At 42.7% G+C, this 24,949-nt stretch overlaps 2 long non-coding RNA genes across 7 annotated transcripts in view; one reads left to right on the top strand and one right to left on the bottom strand.

The window, feature by feature from the left end:
• On the bottom strand, positions 1-22,247 carry LOC147758493 (uncharacterized). The gene is made up of 3 exons (XR_015319772.1): positions 22,110-22,247; positions 985-1,296; positions 1-620 (listed from the first exon to the last, which is right to left on the bottom strand). It is a non-coding gene; the product is annotated as an uncharacterized LOC147758493 (long non-coding RNA).
• Positions 20,641-24,949, top strand: part of LOC111254831 (uncharacterized) — a 14,154-nt gene continuing 9,845 nt past the window's right edge. Inside the window, exons 1-2 of one of the 6 annotated variants that reach the window (XR_015319769.1) lie at positions 20,644-20,965; positions 22,137-22,242. This is a non-coding gene — a long non-coding RNA (uncharacterized LOC111254831). Of the gene's footprint in view, positions 20,966-22,136; positions 22,243-24,949 lie in introns of all 6 variants that reach the window. The other 5 variants (XR_015319763.1, XR_015319761.1, XR_015319762.1 and 2 more) reach the window with 5 other exon arrangements.

Here is a 24,949-nt window from a genome sequence, read left to right on the forward strand (position 1 = left end):
TTAGCTGTACGCAGGGGAGCTAAAATATATTTAGAGTCATGTTGATGTGAATGGAATCGTTGTATGTTTATCTCTAAGAGATTCAAAAAAGCACAACAGGCGCGCGGTATGTGTTCGAGGTACGTTAGGTTTAGAGGAAATAAGAAAAATCGGAACAGATGTGAGGAAATAATGCTCACAACTGTTTATGTGTACGGCTGAACGTTACAGAACATGTTTTTGTCCAGTAATAAACTGCGTTTTTTAACATCATGTTCATATAAAAAAAAAAAAAAGGCTATTTGTTTTCCTAACCCAGACTTCTCACACCAGTAAAGCATGGTTTCTTCAAGAACAACTGACATAGACGAATTAGAGATTCAACCTGAAATTCGAATAACCTTACCAATGATAATTATTGATTTATAAATTGTACAGATGTTTGCGAATCCAGTTAATCAGCGTATTTTAGTTCTATCCTTCTTCAATAAATGATCTTTTTTTTTTTTTAGTTTTAGGCTTTTGTAAGACAATAAACGTAAACGCTGCCGGTGCCGTTGTCGCTTAGTGTCAGGCAGTGGTCCAAGTTACTGAGACCCAGAGGACTCGTAGGTGTGAACTCACAGTACAAGGCACATCACCTGAAACGTGAGGTTTAGTCGGTAGCCAGGCATCTATCCCTAGACCTTTTGAAAAGAAAGAGCAGCTAAGCGGCTATGCCTTTCTATAACTACTATTACTTTTATCATATTGACATGTTAAAGAGAATGATTATGCTCCCCCATAGATATTATAATTCTAATTATACTACTGCTCGTATTAGCGCTGTAATTAGTCAGATTCATAATGTTGTCCTTTGTTAGTTAGTTGTTTGAGTGTGTACGATGTATTCACTTCTCTCCGCTATGGTATACTTTTTATCTGGTAACTTTTTCGTGTTTAAGTTCTCCTGCCATCTAGAAAATGCTAAACAAGTAACTATAGATAGTGGCATAGCTCCATTACCTTGTAAAGTCGATGATGTTCACAATAGGATAAATCCGACTGTTGACCATCTTAATTTTCAATGAGATACTAGTTGGCGCCATCATATCTGCTGTGTTGTTTTGCATCTTCGGAATGAACCCCAGGCCAGAGCATCTTGCGTTCCGGTTACAGTGTCAACTCTCACTCCCTTAGAATGAGGGGGTAGATCTTTCCCGCGTATATTGCGAGGTCCAATTTTCTCGTTCGGCAAGCGCAGCAATCGGTCGTTGTCTTAGTTTTTTGTTCCGTTCAGCTTTTGTTTACCTCCCTACTCCTGACGTTCCCGTTCCTCTTCGTTTAACGGGGGCGATAAGGAAGCACATAGCATTGTTATTTGTTTGTGTATTTTCTTGTTAACCCTCTGAATGACGTTTTACAAAGCAAACATTAGTCAAGCGACATGCATTAGGCTTCTGCTGCTGCTGCTGCCGGTACCACTGCTACGCCAGTAGCTGTGGTACCGGCAGCAGCAGCCCCAACAGCTAACACAAGTAAATATCCTTCGCGGTCCCTAATCAGAAGTTAAAAACTCACTGATGTTTCCCTACGACGGGGGCAACAGAACACTCATAGCTAACAGCATAAGGGAACAAGCAAGCACAACGAATAACCGCAACAATAAGAGTTGCATTCTAACTGCCTCCTGACTCAACTCATTATACTTCAAACTGTCGCTTTATAATATTAGCAGACGACGCACAAATCATCAATGTTATCGACCAATAGCAGTGCACCGAAGGTGAAAATGATATCCTTGACGCTTTTTATGGACGGCAGCAGTTTTTTGCGTCGCAGATCGAAGCTCTCCTTCATTAGAATAGCAAGCGAAATTATATAGACGCTGAAATACAAATTTCAAAAACAACGAACAGCGGGTCGAATAATCCGCAGGCGTGCATCGCGTTCCCCCACGTAAATAGATCATATAGAAAATTAGCGATGACAGGGGTTAGGAGTAATTGTTTGCGATGATTCTAGCCGAAATTGCCGCTTTCTGATATAGTTAACAATTTTTGTCAATATATTGTTCGTGGGAAAATGACGGCGATACCTACTACGGGTCCTACGGGTTTCTACCGACCGACCACGTTAGGTCAACCATTATCATCGGCCGACGCTTTGCGTTCGTATAAGACATCAAAACCTGCAGGAATAGAGCGATGTAGTTAGTGGCTACTGCTGATGCTGCGTATCCAGGCGAATTTTTTTCGAACAGACTATTTAACTTCCGATAGATGCGAAGCCTCTAATTCAGAGCAATGTTCAATGCCACTTGATAAGCTAAACCCACTGAAGCTTGTTGATCGTGATGATGCTGGAAACTATCACACGGGAAAAAGAAGATTCGTGAAGATATCGACATAGCGACAGACTGCGGTTTCAAGGGTAGAAACGCTTACGGCGACTGCTTGTGTATTAGTCAAGCTTAGCCAAGCTATTAATTACTCTTACTTGATTGAATGTAATGCCGGAGCAGAAGATGAGATCGACCATTTTCAGCAGCGACCCTTTGTTTCTTCAAAACACCGAATCGACTATAAGCTGTCTAACAGGTAGTTTTACCAGTGAACCTACAGAAGTTCCGAGATGTTCAACTCAAATCAACAAGTAATGGATTTACTATCGAGTACGCGGAATCTGCGATTGCAGACAGTTTTTTACATATCGACCCGAATCGAAAACAAACCCACGCACTGATCTCACACCTTTAATTGTAGTTGCTAATGCCCGTAAGGTGTTATACTCGCGTATCATCAGTAATGAAATGTTTCAGGTTGCGCGTCCGGCATCGCCGTCACTCGTTCCATTTGAAAGCTGGCTCCAGGTTCAGATTTGAACCTGGGCCATTACGTAAACACGAAATCACCAAACCATCACGAAAATCAGCAGCGAATATTATTCACGGGAACGCATCGTGAAGCATCGAAAGTTTTAAGATGATACGAACGAAAAGATTGTCTATTATTGTCCCTGTTGACAGAAGTTACCTACTGAAAATAAAGTTAGTTCAAAGAGCGATCGAAAATCGTTTTGGCCGCCATTGTTACTGCCGCTGCTGCTGCTGCTGCTCGATAAAGCACAACAATTTTCCGCTTCCCCCTTTACGCTAATAACAAACTTATTTTGCGACGTCTGTTCCTCTTCATATTCAATGGTTTGATTAGTGGTGCCATCCGCTCGTATGGCAAAGATGCGATACCTATCGTTTGAAAATGCTCGACTGTTCGACGCAACGGCGGCAACTTTGGTTGACACCCTTCAAACCGGGGTTTGCCGTCGGCCCCTGTCATCATAGGGCGGCAGTTATGTTGTCCAAACGAGAAATTCGGATGACGTTAATGATATTGGGGCCTCATTTTTCTTGCATGATAAATATATAGCTCATTTCGTATTATGTCCTACGTATGCGCTTGTGTTTACAACCATGAGTGTCGTGTACGTCATTCGGGCTAAATAGCCAGCGCTTGTCGTACCACCGTGGCCCAATTCCAATCCAAATATAATGTCACATTTATTATTGTTTTTGCTGAATCGATGAAGTTCTATGTTCATAAAGCATAGAATGCTGTTGCAACGATGATGGGGGGCCCTTGTTTTGTAACTTCGGTTTGTAACTTTTTTCGAATGCGGATAGTCCAGTGTCATGTTCGGTTTTTGTGCTAGAAAACTATTATCATCGTTTTGTCCAGGCTTGCGACCTTGGATCGGAAGTTGCGTGCGAAATGACGAAAAGGGAAACAAGTGTGACATTGACCTTTTGCCAATGTCACACAATTGGGCAAAGGACCCATGTCCGCAGAAAAATAAACCATAGTCTTTTACCTCACGCTATTGTTTTAGCATAAATCTATAACGTAACTTCACGTTTAATTAATGAATGCTTATTACACATTTTTGCCAAACGGTAAACTTGCAGCATGTTCACCGAACGATATTCTTCCAAGCACTGTCGTCGCAGGCTTTGAGCAGAGTGGACATTTTTAGGCGAAATTACGTGGCCCTGCATAAAAAGCATTTATAAAAACGACTGTATGTGTAGGAGGTATCAGACGCTGCGGCGTCAGATCGATCGGGCCTGCACAGAATCCGCCACAAGACTGTGCGACAAACGTATTGTTAAAATGGCGCGACATAAGAAACAAATGACGGTAGAATATTTTCGAATAATTTGGTTATTAATGAAACCGGTATAATAATGTTCGTTCACCATCAATTTACAGAGTAGTTCGCAACATCATATTTCTCCATAGTGTTGACATCGTTCTCGAGGGGTAAACGCCGACGGCGCCCTTTCCGCTGCTAACCTTATTGTTATTTGACCGACAACAACCACTTCTTATTAAAACAATAGCAATTTTATCCTGGAGAGAAAGCGGACAAACAACAGTCGTCGCGCTATGATTATGCTTATTGCGACTATAGCGTATGATGGCCAGATGGCCGGACCTAGGACCTAAAGGGAAGCTTCACTCTCGCCTTTGTTTCTCGCTGTCGAAGTTACCGCGTAGAATACGTTCGCGTTATCGTTACAGATGAGCCGCGAGTAAGCGTATGCAACAGTGGGTTGTTTATTTGTTGAAGTACAATATTATGTCTCGTATGAGGATATGATCGCAATGGCGCGGTCATAGTGTTTGTCAGACTACTTCTTGATGGCTTGCCCGCGTCTCTTCCTGTCCGGCAGGCAAATTGGACGCCAAAGCAGCAGACACGAACCGATGGCACGAGCTTGTTTCACTTGACGCTTGCAGACAACGCTGAGCTACGATAATGTGACTAGCGCTAGCAGCGGCAGAGCTTGTTATCATTATTGCTACTGTAGTTCTTGAAGATTTTTTTTCATACATCATTTATCATATTGTACACACTCTAATAATGGTCCTTTGAGTAGTACAAAGGAACGTTGTTTGCGTATGTGTATTAGTAAAGACCAACTCAAAGACTGCAGCGACGGCAGTGATAATCGCAGCTGTTGACGTACAAACAATGATGATTTTGCCTTCGGCCGCTTGCCAGTATCATTGATCTTCTGCAATTAGCTCGGGTGGTAAGATTACGTCTATCGGTATTGTTTTCCGTATCGGCATAATACTAGTCCCGCGTACATTTGAACTTTCGACTTGCGGTCTCTGGCAGGATAAAGCAGACAACGACGAATATCATTTAATAAAACGATGAACGTTATGACCGCTTAACAAACAACTAAAAACGGTTTCTAGATAGAGTCATATTGTAAACTAGTCTATCTTACTTGGTCGACAGTGAGTCGCAAAGCAGTCAGGGGGAACGAATCGCGTCGAACACCTATTATGTAACCTGTGTTCAATTTTCCTGGAACAATTTTTCCTACTACTGGCTTTGTTTTTCATTCTAGACGCACGCACATTAATATGATTAAATTATATTTGCTGGCTTCAGTGTCTCTAAAAATGGTCACATTTCTATTCTGCTTGTAGTACTTCGTCAAGTAGCTCGATGCGTGCATTTTGCTGGTTTTTCGTGCAGTTTTTAGACGTGTACGTGCCCGCACGAAGAGCAGCGCTCTCGCCTGTTGCTGTATTGCCAGTTGGGAAAAAAAGTAAAACTCTAGTTAAATAGCCCGTTTAGAGTTAGATGTTATTAAATCGTTTTCTCAAACAATTGCTAACGATCAGCATGATCGGATTCATTTCGGAGCACGAACAGAAGTTTACAAATCTGAAGTCGAATGTTTCAGGTTATCGAATAGGCATCTGCATAATAATGAGCCTTTCTTTGAGTCACCTCAATTATAGCGTAGTGAATGCAAATTTCATATGCAGAGATACGAAGTAACGGTATTTCGCCGTACCGTTTTTCGTCATATGCCCAACCATGCGTCGAATGACTGATCGGATTTTCTATTATATTTTATTCCTAAGTAAACGCTGCAGGTGACCAGAAACAGAAACGGAAGAAAACGTGGGTAGTTCGTCTAAAGAACTCGACATGCGTAACGGTCGCAAGAGGTTTGAGAGTAAGCCAAAATAACAGCACCTGCCCAATCAGCCGCGACATCGCATTTAGTAAAGGATGTTGACTACACTGATCAGATCCTCACAATACGCTCTAGAATCTTCTACGAATTTGCATACAATCGCCTCGTCTAGTGCCAACTGCGAGAGCCTTAAAAATGTAGCAACATTCTAATGATGATTAATTCCAATTAAATGCGAAAGTTTTTAGCAGAGAACAAGTAGCGACTTTACAGAGTACTTTACTTTGTAGAGCTTTCGAGCGCAGAAGTCTCGATGCCTTACGAATGCCTACGTAGGCATATTCTCCCTCTCTCTCTATCTAGCAGTGTTTTCGATGCCCGATAATACACGGTCGACATTATTTGTGCACGTATAAACGATAGACAGAAATGAGCGTCAGAAGATGTATAACAACAACAACAACAATCTATCGTTGGTGCTTATACATGCATTGGCCGTCAGTAAATTTTAGATCGATCCGCAGATCAATGGCAGATTGGAAGTCGGCGCAGAAACAACAAAAAAATAATAACTTGTACGACATCCCTGAGGCACTCTGGGAAAAATCAGCAGTGAGAACATAATTTCGACTGCTGCGCGTAATTGAACGTTTTTTCGCCCTCTCGCCTCCAGCACCTCCCCCCCTCTCTCTCGCTCTCCGTCTTCTTCTGTTTCTACCCTCGTGTGTGTTTTGTGTGTATAGAAACAAATTACATGCAATGATTCTAAAACAGAAGAAAAAGGTAAATCGTTCTGGCTGCGCCGCCGGTCAGGGCAGCTCAAAACGAAGCGAATCTGAAGTGTGCACAGAAGAAATTATGATACACACCAAATAGGACTACGAAGAACAGGTACACACGAGAATAACCAGTGACAGCGGGGTGGGAAAAGCATCGAAAACGTCTCTCACCGAAAACGGCTACGCTGTCGACGGCGCCGGCTGCAGCGACGGCTGCTGCTGCTTCTACTGGACAGAGACCGAAGACTGGTGCGAGCGGCTGCAGCAAAGGCGGCAGCCGTAGAACAGTTTGTCTGTTCCTTTCGACGTCCATTCGTTCGAGCTGCAGCTCTCATTGGATGGTCAGAGGAGTCACCCGACTTCAGACGTTACACAAACCAAAGCGAAGACCAAAACGACGATACCGGCGGCAGCGACGAAGATGATGATCGCGCGCTGTTGCTACTGCGCGATGAGGTTGGGACTTGCGGCGTGGCCATCCGACCAACAGACCACTGGGCTTTGGTTAACAGAAGGAAGAGCAACGATTTGCCAGAATTGAACAAAAAACGACGAGCACAAGAACTGAGTGAGCCGCGGTTTTGCCGGCAACGCATAACAAGCGCAGGGAGCGACCGACCGGCCGACGCGAACAGTGAATGTGTCCTGTATAACGCAAACGCAGGGAAGAGAGAGAATACGAAGAGGAATAAACGAGTAGGAATCGTAGCGGACAAATATGTGGGCAATGCAGACGACGGCGGCAGTGGACACACTGAGCGAAATTAACGAAACATCGTCGTTGGCGACGCAGGGTGCCCCTCGGCAAGAGAGTCTCAATGTGGATTCACATCTACACATACACATATAGATTGTTATGTAAGTAGACAAAGTACAATACAAACTGTGGAGAATGGCAGAGATGAATAAATCAGAAATATGAACCAATGTTAAACCGAAGTCATGGAAAGGTAGGTGAGGCAATGACGAGTCTGATGGCCGAAATACTCGCCTGTGGAAGCTAAAGTGTTTTGGCTTTCCGACGATTCCTTCGGGGCATTAAAGAAGTTCTGCGTCTGCATATTGCATTTCTATTAAATGGTGTCTCTAGCTTCTGTTTGCTGGCTTTTTGGCAAACCCTTTAGCGGCAACAAGCACATACAGAGATGAAGCAATGGATAAACAATCCATAATTTCGATATTTTCCCTTCGATCTAGGCACAACGTGCGACTTATAAAGCTCGTCCGTTACTACCATTGGGGGTTGCCAATTAAATCTTTTTTAGCTGCCGAGCAGAAGCATTTTTTTTTTATTTTCTGTGCAATAGCAATAAAGATTATTTTGGAAAATTAATTCAGACCGGCTTAACGCACAATATCATCTGCCGATTACAAACAATGACCGATTACCTAAAGGCTACAAGGGTACTGATCAATTGACATCAAATCCTGCAGCGTACTACTGCTTTACTATAATAAATGATGGCCTAATCAAATATGCAGTCGCTCTGTCTAAATATGTGTGTATTTTATGCGTACCACAAAGAGGATGCAGAAACCTTTTTTACGATAAGGCAATGCGAGGTGATCAAGTCCTGTCGAACGTCGATAAATTGAAAGTCAACAATACCCTGATCAGCTTTATTGATGGCTATCTGGTCATAACAGTAATGGTTGAAAAGGGAAGAGTGGTGTTATGTTTATTCGGATCGGTAATCTAGGAGTAGGCTTGAAGCTACGAAGCTCGCTTGAGGACTCGATCGGACGATGGATTCAGAATGTCTAAAGTAATAAGACTGCGGTTCTCTTGGTTATAATATAATTATTTTTCGATATGATGATAAAGAAATATTGTATCAGATGGAATTGCATGATGATAAAGACGGAATCGTGGTGATTGATACGAAGCGCCTCTTCAAGGCCTTCCGCTTGCTCTGCACGTCATACCGTTTAAGCAAACAGAATAGATACACGTGAACGTAGATACGTACGTTGTTTGAGGGAGGAGACGTTGTAATGAGACTCTCTTTTACCTGATTATATTCTATAACGAAGAATTCGATTGATATTACATTAGAGTAACACTTAACATAAACCAGCAATAACACGCATAAATTGAAAAAGTCTTCGTGAACATACTATTGGATAACATGGACGTAGCAAAATTCTTTCTATGCATATTAACTCGCTCCCCAGAGAGGGTAATTAAAAGGTAGTCCCTATATCCATACGTCAATGTATATACTGAAGACAAAAAGTAAAATGTTATTCTTACCTATTTAATCAAAGTAAAAGCGTTCGCTTAACCACTTTAAATCTCCAAAGTACCACTACTCTTCTTCTTAATAAAATTATGAACAAGTACTGCTTTTTTTCTAAATGATTTACTGCGCGTCAGTGCCTTGTGTTGCACTTACAGGAAGATGCTGTTGCTGAACGAACCTGTCACTGGGTCCGACGCACGTGACGAGACAGATCTCCGATCCAAACGAAGTTCTACTTTACTTGCCACGTAATGTTTCGGAACATCGTCTACTCGATATCCTATTGTCAATCCTTGTCTTTAAGGACAACAACAGCATTTCATCGTGTGCCTAAAATTAACCTCACAACAGCATGAAACGCGTATACAGAGTTGGCTGACAAAATTATGCTTGTCCGACCAAGCGGCGAAACAGTGGTAAAGCCAGAACAAGCCTTAAACCGCCATGCGTAGGACGATTAAGGACAAACGCTCATTTATGCTAGATCGCGCTGGAAGATGGCGCTTGCCTCTCACTACATTCGTGTTCCGCGCTATTACGTGTATTTTTACTTTTACAATGGGTTTATTTCTAAATACAGTATGTAGCGGGTTTGTAATATTGCTAAGCAAAGTTTACATAGGAACGATCCATTGTTATTTTTATGCGCATTTGGAAGTTGAACGCATCGTAAGTAAATCAGCGCAGTGTGCCACGTCCGAGGCCCCTCCCGTTTAATGTACCTGCGACCCACTCGCTTACCAGGCCGCCTATAGTACCTGGACAAGTCCTTCAATCCGTCAGTTCCTCTAGTCGAGAGCTAACCGTTCGGCCAACCACGGCCATATCATAGATAGGGTGGAGTCATTCGGCTCTATTTCACTCGTGGTGGGTCTCTGTGACGCTGCGGGCTTCACAATTATCCACTCCAGGTATCGTATGCGACCGCCCGTTCACGAACTATGCATATATACATATATAGATCTACATATATATGTATGAATTTATAAGTATTGTTCTCTCTGATGCTATGCATACTGGTTTCCAATGAGTAACGCGTGGTATTGCGGGCACTGCACCACATCAATACATACCATATACATATATTCAGGTCGTAACTGATTGTCGCTCTCGAGCCTGGTCTATCAGTGTTTCTGCTCTATTTATAGCGTTTCGTGCATGTTGCCGTCGAATGCAGGACAGAGGGATCGAGTCTAGTTCACATGCCCAACAGGATCGTGACCGTACCCTCTGGACTTCGCGAAGGCGATCGCCAGGCTCCACGAAAGATTCCTTCGGGTTTTACTGACGCTGCTAGATCTTTAGTTCGCAATAAAAAGTAGGCTGTAATAATTGAAGGAAAAGCGCCGGCGCTCTGTCTGCACAGTCGCAACCACAGCTTATCATTTGGGTTCGCCTTTAGCAACACTGTGGTGCCAATAAAAGACCTTATTTCGGTTCGTTGTCATAACCTGTTGCAACGTATGCTTGCATACGTAGAACTGAAGCAACCTGCAAAGCGGATTAGACTTGATATGTGAAATAACAAAGGGCTAGATTGCCTTTATTCAACAACAGCGAGGATCTTTAGTGAAGGTGACTTAAGTGGAATAATTATTTACTCATCGTACATACATCCAGAAGGCGGCAAGCAATACAAACAGCATGGCCGAGCGGGTTCTAAAATGAATACGATCTAGCTATGAGTTGACGCTTCTAGAGTTACCGCAATTGAGGGGTGCTCCCTGTTTATTGCGGGCAGTCTATTTACAGCAGGAAAAGATTCTCTGTGGTTCACATTTTAGGTCCATAGTGGCTTGCGTTTTACAGGGATTTTCGTCAATTCAAATTGTTGACGTCTCCAAGATGTTTCATAATTTTGTTGTATTTAGCACACTCAAGCGTCTAATAGATTATTACGAAACGGAGCAGAAAAACAAAAAGTTTTTCCGTGCTAATTAAAAGGAATCTTTGTGGTTGTGAAACAAGAATACTTGCAGTTGACATGGAGTTACTGGAAAAACACGGACATGGAAAAACTAGACGCTAGCTAGGTACCTAGTGTACGCCATAAAAGGTTGCATTTCAAGATTTAACGGTATTTAGGTACACAAACCTATTGCCTTGAAAAGGTACGCACTGATCAAACTGTAACAATAGGCAACCTGATTAGCAGTCGCTAATAAACACTTCAGGTTCTTTGTCTAATTATATATCATGTCAAGATTGATATTGAAGTTACTATTCAATTTAAGCGGTAGTTTAAATTATCGTAGATTGAGCTCTTTTGAGCTGCTGTAACTGAATAATCATGAAACGATGACGTAGACGACGATGTTGATAATAATAATAATATGACGAAACAGGTGAACGAGCACCTATTACGCTTTGCTTGGCCTTATCAGGCGTACTATCGGTTTTTTTTTACAAACAACGATGACACCTGTAAATTAGCACCTATTTGTGATATTCGAGAATATCTCTGTCTGTACTGCATTGTACTTCTCTGTCACGTGCCTTCGGGAATCGCAATCCGGACGTCGCCATCCCCCATTGCCCCTGAACTCTCTCCATCATAGAGAGTCTGTAGGTGGAGCAGTTGAGCCCCACCCTTCGTATATTCTCCAGCAGGTAGGGGATCCTAGTACGACCGAGATCGGGTGGTCTCACAAGAGTTAATGTAAATTATATATTCACCACACTCATTAAGCGAACCCTAGCAGCAGCGGTGCGTTCGTTGGCAAGATGCGCACGGGCGTTAGAGAGGCTCGTCTATAGTCCTTTAGGCATCCTTTTTTCTCAAGGGGAAAAACTTCCTATAGCCCTGAGGGGGATCCTCCTACGGGGTTCTTGTCAACATCCCCTTACTGCGTCGACTTCAACCGCTAAGTACGCAGCTCCCTTTTTTACATTTTGTAATTATACGTTAAGCATAACCCCTCATCTCTTGGCATGAACAGGACTAGATCTCTGATTGTGCCGCGCACGTAGCCACCGTACGCAGACGTGAGCAAAGCGTATGCTACGAAGCAGCAAACAAGTCGATGGTGACATCATGCAATAGCCACGTGGCCTCCGTATGCGGTACGGGGGCACAAAGTGGCCTAGAGGTCGACGCAATCATAATGTTTAATAACAAATCATTGGTATGAACACATCATTAGGTAAACTATTAGAGTAAAAAAAAAAAAGAAAAAACTATCCCATCTCAGTCAAGTGGTTAGTACTGGTGTAATTTTAAAGTGATACCTTTACTTAGCTACCTAGAACAATGCCCCTCTTAAAACTTTACTGGTTCAACACAATCATTTAAAAATTCGGTAATAAACGCGGGTGATGCACGCTTGTAATGGACTTTGAGGGGAACACGCAAACGCTTTAGTGATCAATATATCCACTTGATCTATTTACACTGCTCATTCGCAACTTCTTTGTCCACTTTGATTTGTTTAGTTTCTATATATATAGATATATATATGTAAACACATGCGGCATGGGCATGTTTTGACAGTGTTCCAGTGATGACGTTTTCGTCAACTGAACGAGAATTGATTTTTAGAAAAAGGCCTTAGTGGACTTTAATCTCTTATTAAAGTCTAATAGTTTTCACGACAGATGGGAATTCTGCTTTGCCGTAATCATACCATAACGTCTCCATTTTCGAACAATCCACTGACAGCTGCTTAAAGGCAAATGTTTAGCTGCTGCGGTGTCGTTAGGAGCCATAGGGTAACAATAGAGCAGCAATAGGGCAGTCGCTTGCACCTATACGTGTAGCTAGCGTACAAATGCGAAACTTGTTTTTTTTTTTTAGCAAAAAACGCCTATGAAAAGGGCTATTTAAATGACAAATGTTCCACTGTTTGGCACAATAATAAAATTGTATCCGCATAGTATAGTTATCTAAGGTTGACTTTTATGACTCATCTGTTCACCGAAAAATTCACATAATTGCGCTGGACCCGTTTCTTGCTCGGTGTGTCAAACCGTAACTATTAACTCGAGCGTTGAGACTTTGAGGCACGAGCATTTTGAAAAAAAGAAGAGTGGAGAAATGAACTAGCTTAGTAAGATCTGATGATTTTGAGCGACAATTAATAACGTTCTTGCTGCATAGAAAACCATACACACAGAAACGCACACATCTCTAATATGATCCCATAGATTGCGAGAAAGGAAATTCGTTTACGGAATAAAAAAAGATCTTGCCGACGACGTGACAAATTAATGCGTAAGTGTGTTCGTTATTGTATAATTGTTCCTGACATTAGCATATTTGAGTATTCAAGCTTGGGCCTTATACGAAAAATAGAAGAACTTATGGATAGGCACAAATAGACAATATCTTCATACGGAATCTATGTATACGCATATTAGCCATGGGGGTTTTCCGGGCCTTCCCAACGAAAACTTCAGTAAAGCTATAAAAAGTTGTCAAATGACAGAAAAAAAACCTCGTCGAAATTCAGAAGGGCAGATATCATGCTAGGCCGAAAGAAGAGGCAACAGTGGCTTACACTTCGGGAAAAGTGAAAGATAGCTAAGTTAATAGTTATTTATATGACGCTAATTTTGCGTCAGCCGGAGCGCGTGTTCTATTATTCTACGACAAGGACGTTACAATACTGACCGTCCATAGCCGATTGCATGGTTTTTTTTTCGTCTAAAACTAATGACGAGTTCTTGGTCACTATAGTTGTATGGTATTATGTAAACGTTCGTTTAGTCAGTGATAGTGTACACTTTAGTATGAAATAAATAAGGCGGAACTCGCGACTATCTCATGTCTATTGACTCTTGTAGAGCAGTAGCTTTGGTGGAACCTGGCTAGTCGCAAAGAGGATTCAAAGGGCTTTACGATAACGGAAGAAGACAGTCATTAGTCGATTAAAGCTGACATAACTAACATGTCTATCAGGGATGTCCGTACTTAATTTGCATAGGATGGCTATTATATATTTCCAGTTTCAGTTGAATAGAAACACGTGTTGGATTTGATTAGAGAAGAGCACCTCTAAACAAACTACTAACGATCATGGCGACGTCTGGAATGGAATATAATGGTAATAATAACTTGCAGATACCCTTTGCATACAAGTAGTTGTTGATCTACTTATTTACTACCTCTGACTTAAGTGCAAACCTTCCTTTCAAAGGTCACGAACTTTCCCAACGTATTTCTGGACGCCGACAAGAGTCAATGCTGTAATATTTATCATATTTTTTTTATAATACCGAACTTTAATAATCAGTATTATATACAAGCACTATTATTAATTCTAGTAATAGTTCTTGTAATTATTATCATTTGTGATTTTGATTTGTTAGTCTTAAAAAAGCTGGGGACATACAACGTGAAGTAAATACTTGGCCATATTTTCAGTAATTGGGTTTTGTTCAATACAGAGAAACAAAATAGAAGTGAAAATGCGCGTGAGGGCCATGAGAGGGTACGGTCAGGCATATCGTCTATATTATATGCACGTGTGTAATTTTATCTATTTATATATATCCGCTCACTCGTGCACTGCTAAGATAAATTTGTATCTATATATAGCAGGCAAATGAATCCCTAGTAGTTCTTCGGTAATTAAAAAACTGAAAAGGCAGCAGTTAAAAAACGGCGTTTACTCGTAAAAAAGCGATGCTGCCGGCGACGACAACGACGGCGTCCGTGATCGGTGCTACGGCGTCGTCGTCGTCGTTCAGTCGAGCTCTTCAGTCGCCAGAGGTAATCTCTTTACGGAAAATCACGGGTCCTCGGAAAAAGATTTGTGCGCTTTCACAGAGCGAAGGAGCCGCAGTAGAAATGAATGCATCGAAGCCCAAATGCCAGCTACGAATACTATAATTATTTACATTATATATATCTACTAATATTGTTGATGTAATAATGCTCATCGTTATTTTCCCTTTCTCTATAATTTTGTCGGCAGCATTGGCGGTACTGTTCCCGTTAGCACCTGCTGTTTTAGTAAGCCTATTGTACGCATCCAGATAAGATATACTGATAGAAATAGATCGAAAATGACTCTGTTGGCCGTAGACGGGGTTGATACTCGGTGGGACCGAAAAAACACACATGTCACTATATATATATATATATATATATATATATATATATATATATACCACTTGAAGAAATTTCTATTCCATACTTAGTATTGTTTCAGTGCTCAAAACTCACGTCGTTTACATGCACATAACGTAAGCCTAACTATAAAGAGCTCGCATGTCCTACTCACACTTCGCTATAATAATTAATAGGCAATATCTCAGCTAACAGACCGGTTTGAAAGCCAGTCCTTAGGACCGCTGCGATTTTCTCGGACGCATTTATCACAAAATAGAAATTTCGATTCTTGACCCAACTATCGAACGGGTATCAGAAAATACACCACTGTGCCAATATATCATTCGTATTGAAACGCAGAAGAGGTTTTGCCCATAATCACCAGCAGCCCTTAACACCGGTGCCAGATCTATCTAACGGGTAGCAATCAAAACGGAACATCTGCTTACGGGATTAACTATTTAAGCATAAGCAATCATTGTTTCCCATAGCCCACTGCTTTACAATACTGACGACGAGATCCCGTCACGCGCGCTAATCTGCTGTAGTTGGAAGATGTTATTTTGGGGTGAATCTCTACCGACAGATTGGCTTTCCCTTTGCTGGAAAAAATTTACCCCAAGCTGGTTAATCCATAGCGATATTTGTCCAGAAGGCGTACCGATGACAATAATTAGGGCAGGGCTGCCAGGAGTGACGATGATGATATCCTCCTCTGGGCTATATGTGCCCGCGATATTTCCATAAGCTGAGCTATAACGTTTCTTTTTCTCGACTGATTCTTTATAAATTATCGATGCATATCAGAGAGCTGAAGATGTGTGTATTTAATTTATGAATTTTTCATTTTTTGGCTATCTTCGGTGTAAACAAGTGTTTCAGTTTACCTTTTCGTTATAGGCTGGAAGATTTAACCGGGATGGGCCATACTTGACCCATCACGATTTCTTTAGCAGACGTATGAAGCGGCATGGTAACGAAAATGTTGCAGAGAATTTTGCAATTCTAGGTGTCTATTTTTGAGCGTATGTGTGGACGTTAATTGACGCAATTGTGGCTTGTGTCAGCTCTTCCCTAGTAAATATGTATTTTCTGATATCAGATTGCTTTAGTCGAAAAGTTGTTTCTTGAGGAAGGCCAAGCATTTATTATCTAGACGCAAGAATCATAGATGGGCAAAGTCTTCCTTTACGCTTTACTTATTCGTTGATTTCAACAGCTTCCGACTGATGAATTAGGTAAAGAATATACAACGATAGCAAGACCTGAATAGGAGCTCGTCTGTTTGTCCTTATAATGTTGTCTCGACAATTGAGGCAGGTTCTGTCCAATCGACATTAAACAGTGTCACTATAAAATGATTTCCGTAGTATGTGTAACTGGCGCATTGTTGTATGTTACCCTGTTTTGTTGTAGTAGTATATGGACGTTATTGTTGCTATTGACGCCGTCATGGCCTGCTGTTGTGTGGTGAGCCCGTGCAACGATAGCTCATTTCGCTTAAACAATGCTCTTGCTGCCGCTACTTGTTCTTCTCGTAATAATAGCAGTAGTAATACAAGTTATTGTTGTTCTCTGGCACCTCCCGGGTTACGGTAGCCTGCGGTACCTGCGCTTCAAGTAGCATTTGTGGGAACAACTCAAAATGCAGGCCAGCTACGTCACACTGCCCACCATAGACTTCATCGCTGTCACTACGACCGCAGTTACCAGCTTTTCGGCATCGGTGACTGCCGTAAGCGTCAGCTCCCGTTTGGTCCAATAAAGGCTTCTGTTCCGTAGATTCATTTCAGCCGTGTAACTTTCTGTACAGCTAAAGATACATTGTAACACAACAACGTAACAAAAGCAGCGTGAACAACGAGCGACATCGAGGACGAATAATTCATGTCACACTACTGCCGCAGGCGGCGGCGGCGGTAGCAACAATGGGCATAAAATGGCCGTAGTTTCGTAAGTAGGCGATTCTCTGGGGCTGATTACATCAACATTAGCGGACGCTCTATGTGGTGTGTGCCCCCAAGCCTCAACTAAGCAGCTCGTCGACGCACTATAAATAATGGACACCGGCCATTCCCACTACAGACCAACTTTCACCATGCCTGATGCGTATTTCGACTTCTCTATGCATAATAAAAAGGTCATCCAGATCCTCGATTATGTTCAAGTGGCCTTTTAATACTTAAGGCTATTCCGTAGTTTTTGTATGTAAGCGCATTTGACTGCTTATCTCCAATACGTGTTTGGATGGTAGAATAGGGTCAATATAACGGTACTATACAAATAACGATTGATATCGATGCCGCAGAGCCTAAAGCACTGGAGCTTTTACAGAGATTCTACAGCTGATCCAAAATATATACACGAATATGCGTTAGTATAGACATAATAGCAACACGTTATTATACGCGTCGTATCACTGCGTCTGCCATGTGTCGAATTCAGAGAAACAGGTAGATTCTACTTTGAAAACTGAAACTGGTTTCTAGAAGTCAGAATCTGTAGGGTGTTATAATTACAGTCAAGTAAATAAAGAAAAAAGAACAATCAATGGGTTATTGCCACTAACATATCGCCACTGTGTCTCTAAAGGCGATTTCAGGTTCCACAACTCCACTCGCGTTTCTAAGACCTGTAAAGTGGTATCTATTGGCTTTGAAATATGATTATTACTAATTGTTGCTAATTATTGCTACTCTTTAGCAAACAAGATGATTATGAGCCGTCACTCCTGCGCCGAATCCAACCCAAGAGACACGAGCCATAGGTGTTCTGTCCGTAGGAACGGTTGGGTTATTGTTGCATAGGACATACCTTTGACGCATAATCTGCTGCCATTTATCAGCCGGTCTACACCGCAAAAGAAAACAAGATAGCTTGAAATATGAATACGGTTAACGGGCAACACCGAAGACTGAGTGGATGACGTATTTGTTTTAACGGTAAACAAGTGACGATTTGATCTCTGCGACGAATTGCACAGAAAACCAGTAGGCTTTGACGTTGAAAGACTTTTGAACTGTATATCGCTAGCAGATGACACATGGTTGGCGAATGAAAAACGGCTGATTTTATTCTAGGAAAAATAAATTAAGAAGCAAAAACATCGTTCAGTCTAGGCAATCAACATTCGATAGTTAATGTTTGTTCCTCGAGGGCCACAGCGCTCCGGAAATTCATTGAAGACTACTGGAGAAATTAGATAGGGACGCCTTAAGCGAAAACGATATGTAAATCATACAAACGTTTCACCAACGGAGATCGGAGTTTTGAAAATCAGCGAGGAGGTGATCAGCTACCTGGTCCGAAGGACAGGAACCTCGAAAGTAGGGCTTGTAATCTAAGGATTCTGTCGGCCAAGACTGGCAGTTTCTAGCTAGCGTGTTGCGTAGCTATGGGCCAGGTACTGAAAATGGGGAAACCGATTAGTAAGCCTGGGGAATTGATTTCAAGCCACTTGGAAATGTATGAGATGTGTTCGACGTGCAATTTGCGGAACTTTAGTAAACGAAAAAAAACGCCTGGAACGTACGATCGCTATAGACGAAACATGGTTCAGTCTTTACCACCAGTCGCAGAAAGGGAATGACACCGCCGTGGTAAGAAATCAAATTTGGCAACAGTGTTGAATGGGTTTCGATGTTAGGTGATGATGGTACTTTCAGTGGTTATCAGGGGCATTTGCGAATTTGAGATCCTCGCCGAAAATATAACAAGGAATGCAGCTGGCTATCTAAAGTTTTTCAAGCGACTCATGGATCATTGGCACGGCAATAAAAAGCAAGCAATCTGATGACGCTAGACCTTATCGATCGCCAAGCTTCAATTACTTCCTGGCTCGAAAGAACGCCGGCCTCAACCCGCTTATCATCTTGATATAAATCCGTGCAATTATGAAGTCTTCCCATGCGTCAAAAAACCTAACTGGTGCGTAAGCATATCTCACCATCGCTTCGTGTTGAGAGGCCGTAGACGGAAATTACAGAATGAGAACGCAAAAGATAGATATACGGCTGGCCAGAGGCCGCCGAAGCGCTACGACAAGCATATGAAGACTCTACTACATATCATTCTAACCCAACTAGAGCTCGGAACTTGAAATTCAATCAAAATCGACCAGATTCGCTTGCAACAGTTCAATATTTAGCACCTACAGTAGCATGTTTGCCGAGTGCTAAGTTTTTTCAAACTTAGCACTCTTTTCAGGGTTATTAGATGCGTGCATGCTTCGCTAGGTAGCAATTATTACGCCCAGTTGAAAGGCTGTATGTGACCTTTACGGCAATACTTCTTTCTTTGCAAAAGAACCAAACGCCCTGCCGAATAATGTTCTATATATAATATCTTACTAATCGCAATCTTACACCATGGCCGTCGCCTGCGATTAGTATAGATGGCGGAGTCGATACTTGTTTGGCGTACCTTATTCATACATCTAATAAATGAATAGGTTTTTCAAGAAGGTCAAATTGCTTGAAACTCCCATTCCAACTTTTTCCTTCTGTCGCGGAAGGTAACTCTCGCTCGATGCGCTATTTCATACTCCACTGGCGGCATGAATCTCTTCTAGCAATGCCAACTGCGTCTAATCTTTGTGCACTACACGCTTATAAATGTCTGAAATATCATCTACACTAGACTGTACATATATACACACATGAGGCAAATATAAACGATCTATATTTGGACTTGGAAACTATATTTCGAGATGGCATCAAGACGAAAAGATCAGTGACAACCCTCTAGCGAAACCCTCTAGCTCATTTCAGTTACCCTACTTTTCCTATCAAAGTTTAAAACAGACTGCGTAGCTTCACGACCATCAAGTTACTAATGAGGCAAATAAACACAAATATTTCCTTATAGAATAGTACGGAACAATTCGTCATCGAAGAATCGAAAGCTGATTCTCTAGATATTTTTCCCGTTTATACGTAAAAAATTATATAATAGAAATGATAGTGTAACCATTGAATTTACGTAAACTTAAATTTGCAAATGTTCTTGTTTTCCATCCACCTTGCGTCGTATATTTGCTTCGTTCCATGTAATAACCTTCTGTTTTATTGTACACACCCATAAATATTACCTCAAGCTATAGAGCTCTAAAGAGTGTTCGCCGACCGACCGACTGACTAATCCTTCGGTTTGCTCATCGCATTCATATATGGAGCAGATTCTAGAAAGTAGGGCTATGCATGCAGAGAATGTCTGTTCCCTAGTCGCTTGTCCAACTAGCTATAGCCACGCCATGCGTCGTAATAATAATGGCGTTCATAGTAAATGGTGTGATGATAGCCGCTTTCCGAGCGAATTCGTTTAACCCCATACCATCCATATCGTGCTGGTCAGCGAGTAGCAGTCGACAGCCGTCAATCTCTGTGCAGTACGTTGGCGCGTACATGCAGTTCTGCAGTGGGCACTGCTTACATACGTGCGTGCACGTTTGTCCGAGCCAACGAAATGTCAGAACGTATGGTCCGGCAGGCCTCGTCGCTCATCAGCGAGGAGAGCTTCCATCGTTCAGGCTTCGTATTCCGTACTTTCACTCATGCCTCATAAGTTATGCACGCAACCCGCTCGTTGCTGTAATTGCCACTGCTTCTCGCGCACGTAGCAACTATTGCGCAGCAATAGTCGACAGCCGTCTACAACGCTGCGTGCATGAGAGAGAGAGAGAGAGAGAGAGAGAGTGACGGGGAAAGAACTTTTGACTTGAAGCTAATCGAAATCGTGCTTTCTAGCCCTATCAACCGAACAACTGTACGTGGACAGCAGCTGTATTACTGGATGGCTCCGCGATCATTTTGACGCAGTTTAGAGTTTAACTAGAAACGGAGCCGTTGGCTAGTAAGGGCTAGAATGAGTGCGGCCTGTGATATACCTTTCAGTCGCTCTATCTCTCCGTGCCTCTTTACGAGAGTGTCTGGTAGGTTCAAAAGTTTACACAGACAATTTATGGCTAATCGCACCCGAATGCAAGTATTGCGTCCTGAATCTTGTGAGATGGTTGGCGTATAGAAGGCGGAATACTGATTGACGATAAATTGCTCATCAAGGTCATTAAGTCAGAAAGCTAGTGTTTCGGTGAAGCCGATCTCTATGCGATGCCCTCGTTGGAATGTATTTGACCAAACCTAAAAGGCACAGAAACCTTGACAATATCTATTCGATTTTACTTTGCATCTTGCAAATCTAGCATAATGACTTCAACTGCCTCTCTAAGTCTCGCTATGGTGTAGACACAAGACATATTTTTGATGGATGTACTCTATCTTCTGGTTCGGAAAAAGGAGAATCCTTTAAGATCTAATCGAATACTTAACGTTTCATTATTACTACGATAGCCAGCTTTGTCCAAAGTAGTAACTGGAAAAGGTTAGGGCAGTTAATATTCCACTGGTGCAATTTGAGTGGGGTCAACCAGGTGACTTGCTCGGGGGTAGGCGGTCGTAAGTTAGAAGGGCATCGATCTCGTGATAAATGCAAGCCTTAGCGATAATTCGATTAATTAGTGAAGTTCGTAGCGGTGATCTCTCCACCCAGAAAGGTACATCCCCGTCTCCGCTCGGGCCTTAACCCATGGTCTCCTGAAAGAACTGTCACTACCAGCCCAGTGGGTGTGCCAACAGCGGCACTTTGTTTTCGTCCGCTGGTGATTAGAGAGAAAGCGAGGGAAGGAGGTGGCACAGCGCAGTCTTTGTGCGAATGTGGTCGATGGCATCGCCGAGCCTTAACGATTAGGCCTGGATGGCGACTGATCGACATTAGCCGGGCCCTCAAAGTACGCCCAACAATCGTCTAAACTCAAGCCTCGCAGGACCGGGAATGTGGACGAGGGGTTGAGTACGCCCCAGCACATCTATGCTATAACACTACATGATATCATCTAACGCAGCAGCATTAGTCAGCGGTACAATGCAATATGACGTTCTCTTGGACGATCTACTCGCCCTTACTTTTGTCCTGCCTAACAGGCTTTGTTCTATGCCCGCTACGTCGACCGGGAAGGTGGCGTGTAATAGCAATGCACCACATGTTAGTGCGGACTGTGCTTTTGTTGCTGTTCTTACCGTTGATGTCGCCGATCTCCCTTCCAGGCGTCCATCAGGCCGTCGCCAGCATCACTCGTTTCCCTCGTTCAAACAAAGCGGAGCGTGTTTCGTCGAGTGAGCGACTATCTGAGGCAAGGATACATGTAGATAGGTATCGTCGTTTGTAGTTTGTATAATACCTATGAGTAGTACAAATCCGTGAATGTACGAAGATAGAAAAACAATGGGGGAGGTTCGTATGGGTGTAAATACATACACGTTGCTAGGTACGTAACCTCAGTGGGAGTTGTGTGCACTGTGCGGCAAAGGCAGCACATCTAAAACGACGAACATTCGCGTCGGCACCCTAATTTTTGTCGTTGTCCTGGCAATGTGTCCTGAGTGAGATTAGCAGGCGTCATATTTTGTTTGACTTCGAGAATGAATGAGCCAGGGAGGGCTGCATCCGGCTCGCTGCGCATGTTGCCGTGACTGTTGTTGCCGTTGCTGCAGCTGTCGCTACTCCTTCTACGATTAGTATGTATGATATACGAGTGCGTGTCGCTCTAATGGACTTTCCACTAGAGAGCATCGTATTAAAATCGAGTTTATTTTGAAATTGGAACACCGATGGACACACGTTCACTATTTCGCACGATACGTGCTTGCGATGTACGACGTGACAGCTCCTCAGATCTTGCTATGCATAATAGGTGCAAAGCAGAAGCTCTTGCCCGCCCGAACGAATTTTTGTTTGCCACACCAACTGACAATAACTAGACTGACCAAAATGCGGACGGATAGTGATAGGAAGTAAACATTCTAAAGCAAATGGGAGGCCAAGCTCTATGATTCGCTGTGGCTTGTGCACCGCTGCTACTGCCCTAAAACGAGCCTTTGGCCTTGAATAAATATCAAAATAGCTGCCTTCGCTGAGTGCCCGACCAGTGGCTTATAACAAACCCGTAAGATAATAACCACGCACATAATTGCGTGAGTTACTAGTGACACATTATGACAATTGTCTATACCTACCACACTGAATCTAGAGCAGTTTATCTCAAATGTATATAGAACCTATCATTTCGTTCAAAGGTAGCTATTACGAATGAATACCGGGTGGAGCATCCCAGCAGAAGCCAGCCTCTCGGGATGTGGGCCTCTAAGCTTCTTTAAATCGGTTAGTGTAGCGTAAGTGAGTCAAGCAGGACCAGTAAGTGTTCTTGGCATAAGGCTATGAGAGAAGGCTACTGATACATTTGGAAAACCTAGTCATAATTATAGAAAATGTGGAGTTTTCGATTTATGAGGAACAACGCGACGCTTTATAATACTTCGACTTTACTAGTAATTGCCAGTAAAAAGGAATCGGTATTTTTAAGGAAGCGTTTATGTTCGTAATATATACCTATATAGGTATTTATTCTGTCTATGATAGATTCTCACCCTGAATAGCATCCTATTTACATGGCTTACGTACTAAAACTTAACTTGATTAAATAGTAGCTATAATTCAGTGCAATATTATAATAGTAATTTTACGGAGATAATAAAAAATAGTTATCTATCGGCGAGACCGGTAGCGGCATATAGCGTCAGCGATTGGCCAAGAATTTGAACGCGTTGAGTTTCGATAGTGGCGACGGCAGAAGGTGAAAAATATAGAGGCCTCACGCTAAACGAATCCAGATGTGACGCTCCCTTGATGACCAGCGTGCCACCGAAAACAGGCCCAACAAACAGCAGTCAAACAGAAAAGAAAATTCGGCAGCCGAAAAAACGTACCGACCTTGCAGAAAGCACGCCACGCCGTAGTATAAGAGCGGACCAAATAAAAATGAACGGCCAATAACGATCCTGCCAATTTTGCCAAATTTAGGACCGGGTCAGTTGAGTTAAGACTGAGTTCAGCGGCATCAAGAGCCATCTTTCCTTCGAACGAAACAGAAAAGATACATACAGTAAAAGATAGCAATGGCAGTGCAACTTAAATTAAAGAGTAAAAAGCGCAGACAAGGGAGCCCAGTCTTTTAGAGGTGTGCACCAAAGATAGAATACACATGACGAACGAGCGACAGGAAAAGCGGCCTTAACAAGGCCAACAGGGGTTGGTCGAGCATAACGACGGCGGCGGCGGCGGCGGCAACAGCAAAGCATCAGTCGAATACCAACAACAGCAGCAACAGAGAACAGAAAACAACAACGAACATCGGTCAAAGTGGAGAAAGCCAGCTGATGATGATATAGTTGTGGCTGTGGCTACAATTATAGCTGCCGCGGAGGCAGTGACCATGAGCGAAGTGGCGGCAGCGAGGACTCTGAAGACAGCCACATTTAAGGCTCGTTTGTTCCTGTCGTCTTTAGCGCCGTTTTCGCTATCGTAGTCGTCTCTCCGTTCCTGATGCAGCATCAGCCGTCCAATGAGTGCTGATGCTTATGCTGGTAATACAACTGCTTCTGTTCTTCGCGTAGGAGCCTCTCGCTTTCCTCAACAGAGTGTATGTATGATACCTATAGGCCTAGCCTTGTTGTTAGAATGATTTGAATTCGTCGGCTGTATTGAGCCGATCCAGAAACCAGCTTGGTGTTTCCTAGTAAACGGTCTTGTAAGGTCCACCTAAGAATGTTCGTAGGAGAATCACAAAGAAAATATGAGTGCGCGTGTGTAGTAGCAAGCGAGCAGGGTTAACAATGCTATAGAGGCAAAAAGAGATCTCTGACTTAGATATAACAGCAAGACAAGGTCTTTTCTCCCGGGATTCGTTCCTAAACCTTCCTATGCTAGGACAAAACAGAACTACAGTGAAAATTGAATTGGAGCTGGCATAGAATTAATTCCTAACACCCGCTTTCTCGTCGAATCCCGACTGACGCTCAGG

The sequence above is a fragment of the Varroa destructor genome, unplaced genomic scaffold (genome assembly GCF_002443255.2).
Source record: "Varroa destructor unplaced genomic scaffold, Vdes_3.0 BEIS01000001.1, whole genome shotgun sequence".
In the NCBI taxonomy this organism is placed as follows: Eukaryota; Metazoa; Arthropoda; class Arachnida; order Mesostigmata; family Varroidae; genus Varroa; species Varroa destructor.